This window comes from Rutilus rutilus (assembly GCF_951802725.1).
Source record: "Rutilus rutilus genome assembly, chromosome: 25".
NCBI lineage: Eukaryota > Metazoa > Chordata > Actinopteri > Cypriniformes > Leuciscidae > Rutilus > Rutilus rutilus.
In genome coordinates this window covers 13,410,104-13,424,508 of record NC_140229.1, presented here as the reverse complement: position 1 = coordinate 13,424,508, position 14,405 = coordinate 13,410,104, and positions in this window count along the sequence as shown.

Below are 14,405 nucleotides of genomic sequence, written 5' to 3'. Positions count from 1 at the left end.
AGTCGAAAGAACAGGTTTCACAATATTCACCTGTCATTTAATTGCAACAAATTGTAGATTATTGAAAGTAAATACTGTGAAAGTACAGCACATTTTATTTATTTATAGGAAAATTATTACAACGACCTGTCTTTTAAAATGTTACAAAGTCACTTTCTCCACATTCTGATTCCGTTGTTGTGATCCTCTTTTATCTTTTCCTTTATAGGCTACAGGAAGCTGGCTTAGTGCTGGGTGTCTGAATGAGTTTGCCAGGCTTTCTATGGGAGAAATACATAATTAATGAAGAGTGTGCTATTTCTCTGAACACACAGGGAATCACTTCTTTCAACTTTGTCTCAGACCCCCAACGGGCAGCGTCTGCAGGGTTCTCATGACACACAAACACACATACAAACACAAGCACGACCCCCCGGTGCCCTCTCCCCCGTCTCATGCTGAACAGACACGAAAGGAGCAACTCTCTCTCTCTCTCTCTCAGTATCTTCCATTCTCTCACCCTCTCCCAGCTTTTCTCTCTCTTGCCCATATTTCTCCTCCTATCGAACCCTAAAGTCTTACTGTCTCCTGTGTGCAGTGGCAGCATGCTGAGGCTAAATTAATTTGGCAGTGCTGCTTTTTTATTTATTTTCTTTTGTTGCTTTTTAACTTTGTGATTAGTCCACAGCCCCAGATTCATGCTAGACTTGGCAATTCCGTTTAGCAGACAGTGATCTTATCCTGTAGTCAAATATTGTAAGTACATGCTTCCAGTGGGTATCTGTGCCGGGAGAGAGGGAGGGAGAGAGAGAGAAAAAACGAGGAAAAACTCTCATAAGATGAAAAGCGAAACACACCATAGAAAAATAGTCTTCTGATGTACATGCATCCATTAAAAACCCTGGAAAAAACTAGCTTCTAATTTGTTTCTTTACAGCTGGAACGAACATTGTGTTATGTGAAAATGAAAGAATGGCAACTAGTAGCTGGGAATAAACTATAAACTCACACTAAGTCTTTTATATGGTGTGCACAAATCCTCACATCCGACAGTAAGAGTAAAAGCCCTTAACTGACTCGTTTCCTAAAAGAACATAAAGGCATCTGAACTATACAGACAGTGAAATGACAAGAAACAAATGGGACGCAGTGCTGCACTTGTGCAGCTCGTAAATAAGGCATAGAGTAGGCTGAATATATTGTATGTGCTGAGATTGCTTCTGTCACTTACCCTGGAAAAATGCAGGGCAAATATGGGTTGATGGAGAAGATCTCTTCTTATAGGGCCACAGGAAAAATGTCAGTGCGAGGCTGCTTTTAAATTCGGGATATTAGTATAAGCACTAAAATATGTATTTGGATCTCATTGATACTTAAATCTTGAAAGTTATTTATTATTGAAATAAAATGACTTTTAAACATTCGATATAAATATTAAATTATTACTATTAAATATTATTTATAATGACATTTTATTTATAAAACGTACATAATATAATAATAATAATAATAATATATATATATATATATATATATATATATATATATAATATTACAGTTATTACATTTTATTTTAAATAATGATTATTAAATTATTTAATAATTAAACTATCCTCAAATTTGAACAATTACAACAACAACAATAATAATAATATAATAATAATTTAATATAACAATATTGATTTAATAATAATTAAAAAAGGGTCATCAATATATTTGATCTGTATATGGCTTGTGGAAGACTACATTTTAAACAATGATTATTTAATTATTTATTATTGAATTTTAACAACAGCAATAATACAAATAATTATTATTATGAATGGGTTGTTTGAATATTATTAATATTAAAGTATTTAAAATATTTCTTACAAATAAAAAAATGAGTCTGTTTGGTCAGAAGAGACTGTACATTTTTAATAATAATAATAATTCAATTATTATTAAATCTGTTTAAATGTCCACCTAAATCTTGAAAGTGATTTATTACTGATTATTTTTGCATTTTAAACATTCAATGTAAATATAAAATTATTACTATTTAATATTGCATTTTATTTATAAAACACATAATAATATACAACAATAATAATACAGTTATCATATTTTTATTTTTAAGGTTTATACATAACATCTAATAATAATAATATCACCAACAACAACAAAACAACAATAATCCTTTATTGTTATGATTATTATTATTACTATTATCTCCTAAATAATACCTAAATCTTGAAAGTTGTTTATTATTGAAATAAAATTATATAATTTTAAACAATCAATTTAAACATTACATTTTATGAAAATAAAATATTTTTAGAAACTATTTTAATTTGAATATTGTATTGTATTTTAGAATTATTATTATACATAAATTATTATTATTATTATTATTATTATTATTATTATTATAGGAAGAACAGATGGAGAGGAAGGGTATAGGCCTGGGTAAATGTCAAGTTACGTTCTTCTCCGAGACTTTGGGTTGAAGATCCAATTGCAGCTTTATTGGGACAATCCAGAATCATAATCCATACAACAGGCAAAAGGTCAATAACCACAGGGCAATCCAGATAATAACAGAGTCCAAGACACAGGCAAACACGGAAATCCAGGGAGACGAGCAGAAGATCAAAACCGAGACACAGGAAACCAGAATAACGCTAAAAAATACAGTGTAACAACATGAATGAACACAGGCTATAAAAAGGCAAATATAAATGATCTAATAGACCTTATTCAGAGCAGCGCCATGACAGGTATGAAAGTGAGGCTGTGAGGGATAGACTTGCCGTGTTTCCAATGGCATCCGCTGTAAAACGCTGTATAAAGCTCCTAGATTACTAACAATTTTCCACAGCATATATTGTCGGGAGTCAACTGAAATTTCTTGGAAAGATTTTTCCAATGTTTCATGAGCAGAACAATCCAAACACACATTAAATAACAGTACAGCCCATTGAAGAGATGCATGTCTTTCCCTTTCATTCCCATTAAAAATCAAAGACGGCGCTGCTGTGAATAAGGTCTATGACAAACAGGTGGAAGTAATCAGCACATGATGAGTCCAGGCAAAGCTTTATGGGAAATGTAGTTCATTAAACGGTTGCAATGGAGGGAAGAGTGCCCTCTGGTGGATATAATGGGCGGATGTGACATACAGCATCCGTTATTTATTATCACATAACAAATTTCACATTGCCATATCAAAGTCGCTGGTGTGTGTTGAGAATCACTCCACAAATACAAGCATGTTTACCAGCCACTCAAGTTTGGTGAGATCATTTTCCATTACAGTCCTGTCCTGCTCAAGGAGCAAAACATGTACTGTTTAATAACCGTCAAGATACCGCAACATAAAACATTTAATCCATGGGAATGATTCTGCTTGATGCAGCTGTTAAAATAACCTTCTTCTGGAACATCGATCGATGTAAATCACTGTTCGTTCTAAGCAGCTCTCTGAAACCCTCTTCCACAATTACTCATTCAAAACCTTTCCTTCTGTTCTAGTTTGTCTCAGCAAATGTTTTGAAGAAGTGTATGACATATCGTGGTACAAACATCACTGAAGTTAAATAAGGTTGTTCTTTGGGTTCACCAGCCATCTGCTCAGTTCGTTACACAGAAAAGGTGTCAAAGAAGCTTTATGAATCATTCATGATTAAGAGCTGTTAGCTTGACTCTTTAGATTCTTAGAACTGTTGTGGCCTTGCAAATCATTGGCAACATTCTAGGGATTCTATTTATGTAATGTGTCCTCGATCTAATTCTCTCTCTGTGTTAGCCGTCGGCCTGCCTGACTGTTTTTCTCTCTGTACTGTGTTTGAGGACATGTTTCGCTAATGCTGCCCGACCACTCGCAGCCAGAGAGTCTGGCACAGGAATGATTACCTGTCTGTATGATCAATTACCTGATTACTCTCTGGATACACACTCGTGGCATGTCTCTGGAGTCATGCTCGCACACACACACACACGGTGGGAGAGACTGAACGCCAGTGCACTTTCTGACAGAAATGGGATGTGAAAAGAGAGGACAGAAAGAGAGAGAGAGAAAAGAAAGAAAGAGAGGAGTTGCTTGTGGATGGAAACACTCTTTTGATTCTTGCTTCAAAATAAGTGTCTCTTCTCTTTATGATACAAACTCAGTGATAGTGATAAAGTACATTTAAAACTACAGACCACATCGTTGCCAGTCATTTTCCCTAAGTTGATGCATTTCCTATTTGTTTTACTTGCTGTTTCAATAGAAAATACATAAACATAGGAAATTATTAACAACAACATTATTATTATTATTACTGTTGTTGTTATATTAATATCATTTAAATATTTTACCATAAAAAAAACTCATCGATAATTTTGAACAGTCTGGTCCGTGGAGGACTGAATTTTAAATATTGATTATTAAATTAATGAATTTTAACAACAACAACAATAATTGTGCATTGTCGTATATCAAGGCACCAGTGTGTGTGTTTGTGTGTGTTGCTGTGTATTCACTCATTTCACATTTACTGTTTCTGTCTCTCACAAAAAACTGAGAAAAAGGGAATGGCAGTTTGAGGACAAATCAAATCATATTGATAATATTAATAAACATTAATGTTCATAAAATATTAGAATTTGTAGCTTTATTTTTGAATTGCACACATTTTACAACCTGGCACACACAAGTTAAGAGGTTCCAGGTATCTTTCAACACCTTATGTCCATTGCGATGGACATTAAATATGAAGAATAAAAAGGGCTTACTCCTCACCCTGTGTAGCCGGATAGCCTTGCCTGTCTTTTGTGATGCTTAAAGCTCAAACAGATTACGTGTGCGGTCATATCTTCATTGTGATAAGTTGATCAGGAACCAATCAGTGACCAGACTCATTTTATAACCAAAACCATGTCCATTCCAATGGACCCAGGGTCTGAAGGGGTTGAGAGTGTCTGATGGCACCTGTAAAACTCACGCTGATTTGTAGCCAGAAACAACCTCAGTTTGACCTTTTTGCATAATTTTTTTTTCCAGATACACACACACACACACACACACACACACACACATGCACAGGCAGAGATGGGCATAAATGTAAATGTAATACAAATACAAAATACTGTGTGAAAATGGCCATCCAGTGCATGTATAGGTCACAGTGAATGAAGAAACTACATAGGCCTACTGACTTTTCATTCCTAACCTCATCTCTGCCCTCTTTCTTTCTTTCTTTCTTTCTTTCTTTCTTTCTTTCTTTCTTTCTTTCTTTCTTTCTTTCTTTCTTTCTTTCTTTCTTTCTTTCTGGCAATTACAAATAAACTTATGCAAAATAGCAGCCATTTATATACTTATTTCCGGTTACGATGTAGTCTATTACTTGTGGTGAACACTATTAAAAAATTCATACTGTATGTAAAACTGTGGGAACCTTTTCTGCTATCTGGAATATGGATGGGGGATATGACCAAAATCTCAATTTTACTTCACAGTAACAATATCATGGTTTCACAATTCTCCATATCAGTTTTGATTCCACAGCATAAACTGAATTTCAAACTCTTTTTCTTTTTTTTTTCTTTTTCATAAAAAGTAATTTTATGTTTCTTTTATGTAAAGTTTATTTGCTTCTATAAGTTTATTAAAATTAGAAAGTGTATCTAAAATTAGAATGAATTCATATGACACTATTTACCCCTTTATTATTATTATTTTTTATATACAATAAAACTAAGCTGAAGATTTTTGTGGTGTATCATTCATCAGTGTTTGCTTTTCCACTCCAACTTTCCAATAATTCCTGCCCGCTAAAAGCTGCACGGATAAATTTGCTTACCCCACAAATAGGCCCATCTATGTAAACGAGTTCCATCAATTCACACTTTATATCATCACTATGATAGTGTCATATCACCCCGCCCTAACATGCAGTGATGCTTTAAACACATTTGACAAGCTGATAAAAATCAACAACCGGTCAAGACTGATTGGCTAACGCTATTTTCCCACTTGTCTGTGCTCTTTTATTCTTTCATGTTAACTGAAGTGAATAATGCACTATTTTAACTTTAATCAACAAGTAGAATTGATCATGACATTCTCACCTTATTCCCAAAAAAATTATCCAGTGCTGAGCTAGTGAATGTCTGAACTAGTTGATGCACAAAATCAATACCCTGATAAAGAGGTTGACTGGCAAAAAGTATTTTTTTATGTATGAAAATACAAAAATACATGTATTTAAATACAAATTAAGGCTTTAAAATACAAAATAGTATTCTGTATTTCAAATACATGTATCTGAAATACTGCCCATCCCTGCACACATGGTGCATGCACATCAACAGAGCCCTTGAATAGCAGCGTGACAGTTCACAGCAGCTGAAAAAAGGTTTACTGTTACAGAGGAACACACTAAACTTCCTGAACCCTCGCGCACACCGGCCCATCAAATCCCTTACAAGAGAAACACATTAGACCCTCCTAAATCACACACTCGCTGACATACACTGGAAAACCCATATGACCACGAATAGAGTCTGATTATACAAGCCTTTGCCCGGAGGGATTTATGGGTAAAGATGGTGCATCTGAGAGATGGAGAGATTACACAACAGAGACAGCTGTCAAGTCCTCATTACACATCATCAGGTCTACAGGTGGGAGTTATTTCACACTAGAACAATTCCTTTTTATCAACGCATCAAAATAAGTTCAGGCCGAGTTTACCTATAAAAAACAGGTCGGCTGTGAAAAGCAACTTATTCTGAGATCTTCGGAAAGCACTATGACCAGAAGGGTGAAAGATACTGTGAAGGAAATTGCTCACTTCATGAGAGAGAATATATATTTTGCTGGGGAGAAAGAGAACTGGTCTTAACACATATTCTAAGCCAGTCTTGTAGAGCAATCACACATATTAGACTGAAGGAGACAGGGCTGACTGCACACACACACACACACACACACACACATATGCTGTAGACCGTAAGTGTTCTGAAATGAGAAGTCTTCACGATGATATGGTTTAAATGAGATTATCTTCCCCACACAGCCACTGCACAAACCCAGACTGAGGGAGAGCGGGTCTTTATGACAGCGGAAGCTTGATCTGGATTTCCATCCATGCTGATAGAGCCAAAGCAGATTCTTTTACATTCATAAGTCCTCATCTGCATTATCAGCAGGTGCTATAAAATGAAGGAAGACAGCAATGTTGTCATCAGTATGTTTGAATTATTCATGTGCAATTAAGCAGTGGCAAATATCATATCACAATGAGTTATTGCTCATTAAAGTGTGAGATAAAAATGCTCGAAATACATAAATAAATAACCTTAGCGAGTCGTTCATTGTCTGACGTATAAGGCTGTTTGTCACTCTGAAGATGTAGTTGAGCTTTTACATTAAGGTATTAAGACGCTCTAGTTCGACCCTTGACTGAATGCGCTGTGATTTGTGACTTATAAGAGAGACATTACACGCATGATGTCATGCACAGAGAGTAAAGCATTGTTGATCCCTTGTTATTACACAGTATTATACACACTGCGATGTTTGCAATTACGCTCGTTTTCCCATGGGCCTGTTCATTCACACATTTTTTAATTGAGTTAGATGGAAAAAAAAGAGTTGTTTACTGACACTAAGTTACAATATTTAATCCTAAATGTATTCTGCAGATCCTACAACTTTGCATTAGATTAGAAATACAAGCACAAGGGATATAACTATTAGAAATAATATTTATGTTAATTAAATGTTGACAGGTTTGCAAGAGATTCAAATGTCATATAAAATGAATAGCAAATAAAACAGCTCATATACTATTTTATCTGTCCTGGGATTGGCAGTCATCATTTTCTGAAGGTTAAGTACCTCCTGAAAAAAATGACTTTCACATTTCACGCTCTATGTTTGTACCCTATTCATGGAAAGTGCCTGTTAGTCCAACATCTGACTGCTAAATCCAGACACGAGAATGTTCATATTTCGTGTCGGAATGTTGGATCTGTGTTGCCATAATCCAAAGGTCAAGCAGCAGCTGTGACACGCTGCCCGCTTCTTTTTCCTCAAAGAATCCTTCTGGAGGGAAGTCAGTCAATAACAGGAGTCGACCTTGTGCAGTCGGCCCTGCATGTGTGATATATGCTAATGTATGTACATTTAAACTACAGGAAGCTTACATTCATTAACGCATAATGATGTGCTTTGCTGTACTGTGTATCTCGGAGAGATGTGTTGACGACCCACTATAAAATAATTGAAAGTCTAGGCTTAATAACCGCAGTGTGAGAGACATTGACCAAGCACTCAAGATGGAGTAAGAGAAGATCCCTGAGGACAGAAAACACAGAGCCATGGAGACATCTGTCCACACATCTCAAGGACATATAGCCTGTGCTAACAAACAAATATATATATTTTAATATCTATCTATCATATCCGTCCATCCATTTATCCATCCATCTAGTCCGTCCATCTATCTAGTCCGTCTGTCCATCCACCCATCATTCCGTCAATCCATCTATCTATCATCTGTCCAACCATCCATCCAGTCTGTCTATTTAATGTCCGTCTGTCCATTAGTCCGTCCATCCATCCATCCATCCAATGTCTGACCAACCACCCATCCATCCGGCCATTTGTCTATCTATCTATCTATCTATCTATCTATCTATCTATCGTCTGACCAACCATTCATCCATCTGGCCATTTGTCCATTCTATCTATCTATCTATCTATCTATCTATCTATCTATCTATCTATCTATCTATCTATCTATCTATCTATCTATCTATCTATCTATCTATCTATCTATCTAATGTCTGACCAACCAACCATCCATCCATTTGTCCATTCTATCTATCTATCCAATGTCTGACCAACCATCCATCCATCCGGCCATTTGTCTATCTATCTATCTATCTATCTATCTATCTATCTATCTATCTATCTATCTATCTATCTATCCAATGTCTGACCAACCATCCATCCATCCGGCCATCTGTCTATCTATCTATCTATCTATCTATCTATCTATCTATCTATCTATCTATCTATCTATCTATCTATCTATCTATCTATCTATCTATCTATCTATCTATCTATCTATCTATCTATCTATCTATCTATCTATCTATCTATCTAATGTCTGACCAACCATTCATCCATCTGGCCATTTGTCCATCCTATCTATCCATCCATCCATCCATCCATCCATCCATCCATCCATCCAATGTCTGACCAACCATTCATCCATCTGGCCATTTGTCCATCCTATCCATCCATCCATCCATCCATCCATCCATCCATCCATCCATCCATCCATCCATCCATCCAATGTCTGACCAACCATTCATCCATCTGGTCATTTCTCCATCCTATCTATCTATCTATCTATCTATCTATCTATCTATCTATCTATCTATCTATCTATCTATCCATCCATCCATCCATCCATCCATCCATCCATCTATCTATCTATCTATCTATCTATCTATCTATCTATCTATCTATCTATCTATCTATCTATCTATCCAATGTCTGACCAACCATCCATCCATCCGGCCATCTGTCTATCTATCTATCTATCTATCTATCTATCTATCTATCTATCTATCTATCTATCTATCTATCTATCTATCTATCTATCTATCTATCTATCTATCTATCTATCTATCTATCTATCTATCTAATGTCTGACCAACCATTCATCCATCTGGCCATTTGTCCATCCTATCTATCCATCCATCCATCCATCCATCCATCTAATGTCTGACCAACCATTCATCCATCTGGCCATTTGTCCATCCCATCCATCCGTCCGTCCGTCCGTCCGTCCGTCCATCCATCCATCTGTCTATACTTTATACAAATTGCGCTTCATGCAAAATAATCATTTATGAACAATATTCATTATTATCTTGCTGTTTTGTAAGACAGAAGTGGATATCGGCTAAACATAACGACTGAAAGAGATCTGTCAATCAAATATGGAGATGACTGAGATGTATGTATGATATGGCAGATATGTGGCATTTATGTAAGCATGTTTTCATGCTGCTAAAAGCCATTTAGTGACCTCATTGAAGGGCGAATGCACATAATCTCCATTTCAGATGAGAGAAATCATAAATGTGAAAAGAGGGGTTGTCGGTAGGGGTCTGGCAAAATGTAACCACACACACAGACACACACCTGAGGGCAGGTGATCATCTTCCTCTTCATGAAGCACCACATCCACGAGAGATCAGGTTGTCATGGTAACTGACCTACAAGCTGATTAAGGGAGCCCTGATAGAGAGAGTGTGAGTGTACGGTGGTGAAAATGAGACATTACGCTCAGACAAAGAAACACATCAAACACGTCTTCTGCTTTTTTAAATGGCTGAAAATTGCAGCTGAATTTCAATCACAGATCATCAGTTCGCACCTTGAACGGCTAAGCAGCAAACCTGATGAGATATTTAAGGGAAAGAAAATCATATTCAGCATTTTACTGAAGGTCAGTCACTTCAGCTGGACTGGTCTGACTATATTTTCTGTCAGTGCCTCTCAGCTGAACAGATGATGTAAGAGAACATTAGTTCATGATGACTAGCCTACATCGATTAATTTGATTAGTTTTACAAAAGATTATGCATATTGTCCAGTGAATTTTGTCTTTACAGTCTGAATAAATAAAACATTTAAAAATTAATTACACAAAAATGATGTAGATGTTAAAATATTTAAAAGCAGATAGTTTGAACATGAGGATATAAGCCTAATACACACACACACACACACACACAAATTACCCTCATGTAATCTCTCCTAATTTATCACTGGATTTTTTTCTTATTAACAATATAGAGATTTCCTCAGTCAGTCCTTTGTTCAAATCACTCCTTGCTATGAAGCGCCATCTGCTGTTAGTAAAAGGACCATACTCTTTAAAGGGATTGTTCACCAAAAATAAAAATTCTGTCATGATTTTTTCACCCTCAAGTTGTTCCAAACCTGTATGAATTTCTTTCTTCTGCTGAACACAAAAGAAGATATTTTGAAGAATGTTGGTAACCAAACAGTTGATGAACCCCATTGACTTCCATAGTATTTTCCCCCCATACTATGGAAGTCAATGTGGTCCATCAACTGTTTGGCTACCCATATTCTTCAAAACACCATATTTTGTGTTAATCAGACAAAATAAATTCATGCAGGTTTGGAACAACTTAAGGGCGAATAAATCATGACCGAATTTTCAATTATGGGTGAACTATCCCTTTAAGGGGAAGCTATTCTTTCTAAACGGAAATAACATACATTATATGTTTCTATTGAAATAAGTTGGTAGGAAAGGAGAGAAAGAGAGTTTGTCTGTCACTCCTCACTATATCCACATCCTGCTCTTGATATGCCCATTCATATCTGACAGGTAGTAATTTATGTGTCAAGTTAACCTCTATAAGCTACAGTTACTGCAGACAGACAACTCTCAGCCTCCACGTTGAGCAACATGATTACATGGTAGTGAAGGAGAGGGGTGTTGCTCTCACTATAACCTCATTAACCCTGTTTTAGGTTTGACTCCATGATGAGTGTGATTATCTGAAGCATGATATCATGCTACAGTGTTTATGGGAATCATAATTCGTACCTAATTAAATTCGGTAACTCTTATACTGTTTATTTCAATGCCTTATATCACAGAGAAATACTTATAATTGGCATGAAAGAAAGTTGAGATTTGATTGGATCATTCGATTCGATTAGTTTGTTATGGCTGTGATGTCATGTGATTGACAGGTTGCCCCGCCCTTGTGCCAGTGAACACGTCAAGAGAAGAGATGTTGCTGCAAGAAGGAGGGGAAATTATTTTGATTAAAGATTATAAGTCTTTTTTTATTTTTTTTATGTGCACGGATAAATAATTTATAAGAAACATTGCTATATTCCATAAAAACAAGAATTATCCATTTTTGATTTTATGGTGACTTTACAGTTTTTCTCAATGAGTGATCAAAATCTGTCAGACATGTTATTTGTTTGTAATGTTTGTAATGTTTGCTAAATTGGCAAATGGCCTGCTGTTGTAATGAAATAGGAATCTCTACCAATCAACCAACCAATCAAGTTTGGAAACTATATATCATTTTTTGAACACGGAGGAACATCACAGCTCTGAACAGCAGCAGCTACAGCAGTATCGTATAAATACATTTTTTTTGTTGTTGATTTTTGGCAAATCAGATATGAAGACTTCCACATGCATTAAAATGTTTTACAAGGTAATTGTCATGGGTTGGTTCCTCAATGAGGCAAATAGAGGAACTGTTAACAGCAGAATTACCTCATAAAACATACCAATCTTAACATTGAAGACACAGGTGAACACAATGGGTTGCTACCAAAACAAATGAAGAGTGGGAACATGTGGAACAAAGCAAACAGAAAGCAAACTTCAGACTCTGGAGACAGGACACAGTGAAGGGTCACCTAATAATTGATTCTATTGTATTGTATTAGTGCTAATACTTGATATGTGAAATTACATCTTTGAAACATTTTAGCAAATGAAATCAATAATTATTGAAATTGTTTGGTTATGAATGCTACAAATATTAGGATATATTAGGCAGCAAGTGGACATTTTGTCCTCAAAGTTGATGTGTTAGAAAAATGTGTGGTTTTTTTTTTGTTGCGTTTTTGAAAAGTTGGCCGCACAGATGACAACGTTTTCAAAACTGTTCACAGGGATCTGCGAAAACGACTAAAAACGCTGCACTATGCATGCCAGGCCAGTAGTTGGTGTTGGCGATGCCACTTTGTAAAGAAATATGCGCCTATAGTTTGAACGCAATCTATGAGATAATGCGAGTGACGTCACCATATTCTCAAATTCGTGTTTTTGTAGTTTAGACGGAGACGATAATGCTATCGTTTTCAAAAACTTGCACTTTGAAACCTGTTTTAAGGCCCCCAAAACACTTTGTAAATGAACGGCCAAAAGGCATACAATTTCTTCCGTTTTTAGTTGAAAACGGTATCAATGGCCCCTTAAGTCCATAAAGGCCCATTCACACTTACAGCAATAACAATATAAAGATAACTTTAAATGATAATCATATTAGCGCCCACACCAGCGAACTATCATACTGTTTATTTTAAGTGCCCTGCAGTTTTATCGTCTGCCGCTTTAAATGCTCGAGCTCTTTAAAGCAGGATGGATTCTGATTGGCTGCCAATGTTTTTATCCTTCATCAGCTGGAAAAAAATCATTCTGAAAGTGATTCCAACGATATCATTTATCTGTGCCGTTATTGTTATAGTTATTGTGTGAACTCTGCTATTCTTTTATATTTAACAATTTTTAGAACTATATCTTTATCATTTTCATTATAGTAATCGTGCTTGGTGTAAACAGGCCTTAAAACACAACATACAGTACATCTCATAGTAATGTACAGAGGGATCCAAAAGTCTGAAACCACTACTGAAAATGCTTACTGATTATTATTATTTTATTTCACAGTTTAATTTACACATATTGTCGGCATGAACAGAAGAATTAAATTGAATTTGAACAAGACTGTGGTGGTGGGAGGGTTCTTTCTAAGAAAAATTATAAATTAGATTTCGAATCCTACATATTCAATATGGTCTAAGACTATTGGACCCCACTGTATTGCTTAACAGAAAGCATGCAAGCAACATTGATATCCAATTATCCTGTAACACAGAAGTAATGTCTTGAGGTCAGGTCAAGTAGGCCTATTTGAAGGAATATTCCTTACAAGTCAAGCTCAGTCCACAGCATTTGTGGCATAATGTTGATTATCACCCCTTAATTCATTTCCAAAAATGTTTTTTTCTTTCTTCATTTTCTTCAATTTGGGAATAATATCGAAGTTAACATAATTTTAGTGTAAAAAAAAATATTTTCTGTGTAAAGGTTAAATGGCTTTGTTCCCATGACATTTCGTAAAAATAACAAAAAAGAACTTTAAAACTCAAATAACACACACGTTTTAACAGAAGGATTAAAAAAATGTATAAGCTTCAATTGTATGGTTTTAAATCCTAAATGTACCATTCACTTCCATTGTAATTGCCTCACCATAAGTCTAAACACTGCAAACCATGAATTTAACTGAGGTTTATTTGTACAGTACTTTCAACAGCAGTAATTATCACAAAGACCTACAGTGAGCAACAGCAAAGTGACTGTTGCGAGATAACCTGAAAGAGAGTGAGAAAGATGATAGCCCATGAGGTGCAAAAATCTATTTTGAAGTGTTGGATAAGCATACTATGCATACTATGCTATGTTCACATCCTGTGCAGACAGACAGATACCATGCTGTGGGGTCAAGTGAGCAGAACATTGGACGTGACTAGATGAGTTCAGATAGGCCGGACTTTGATTTGCTAATGTAGATAATATGCAGGG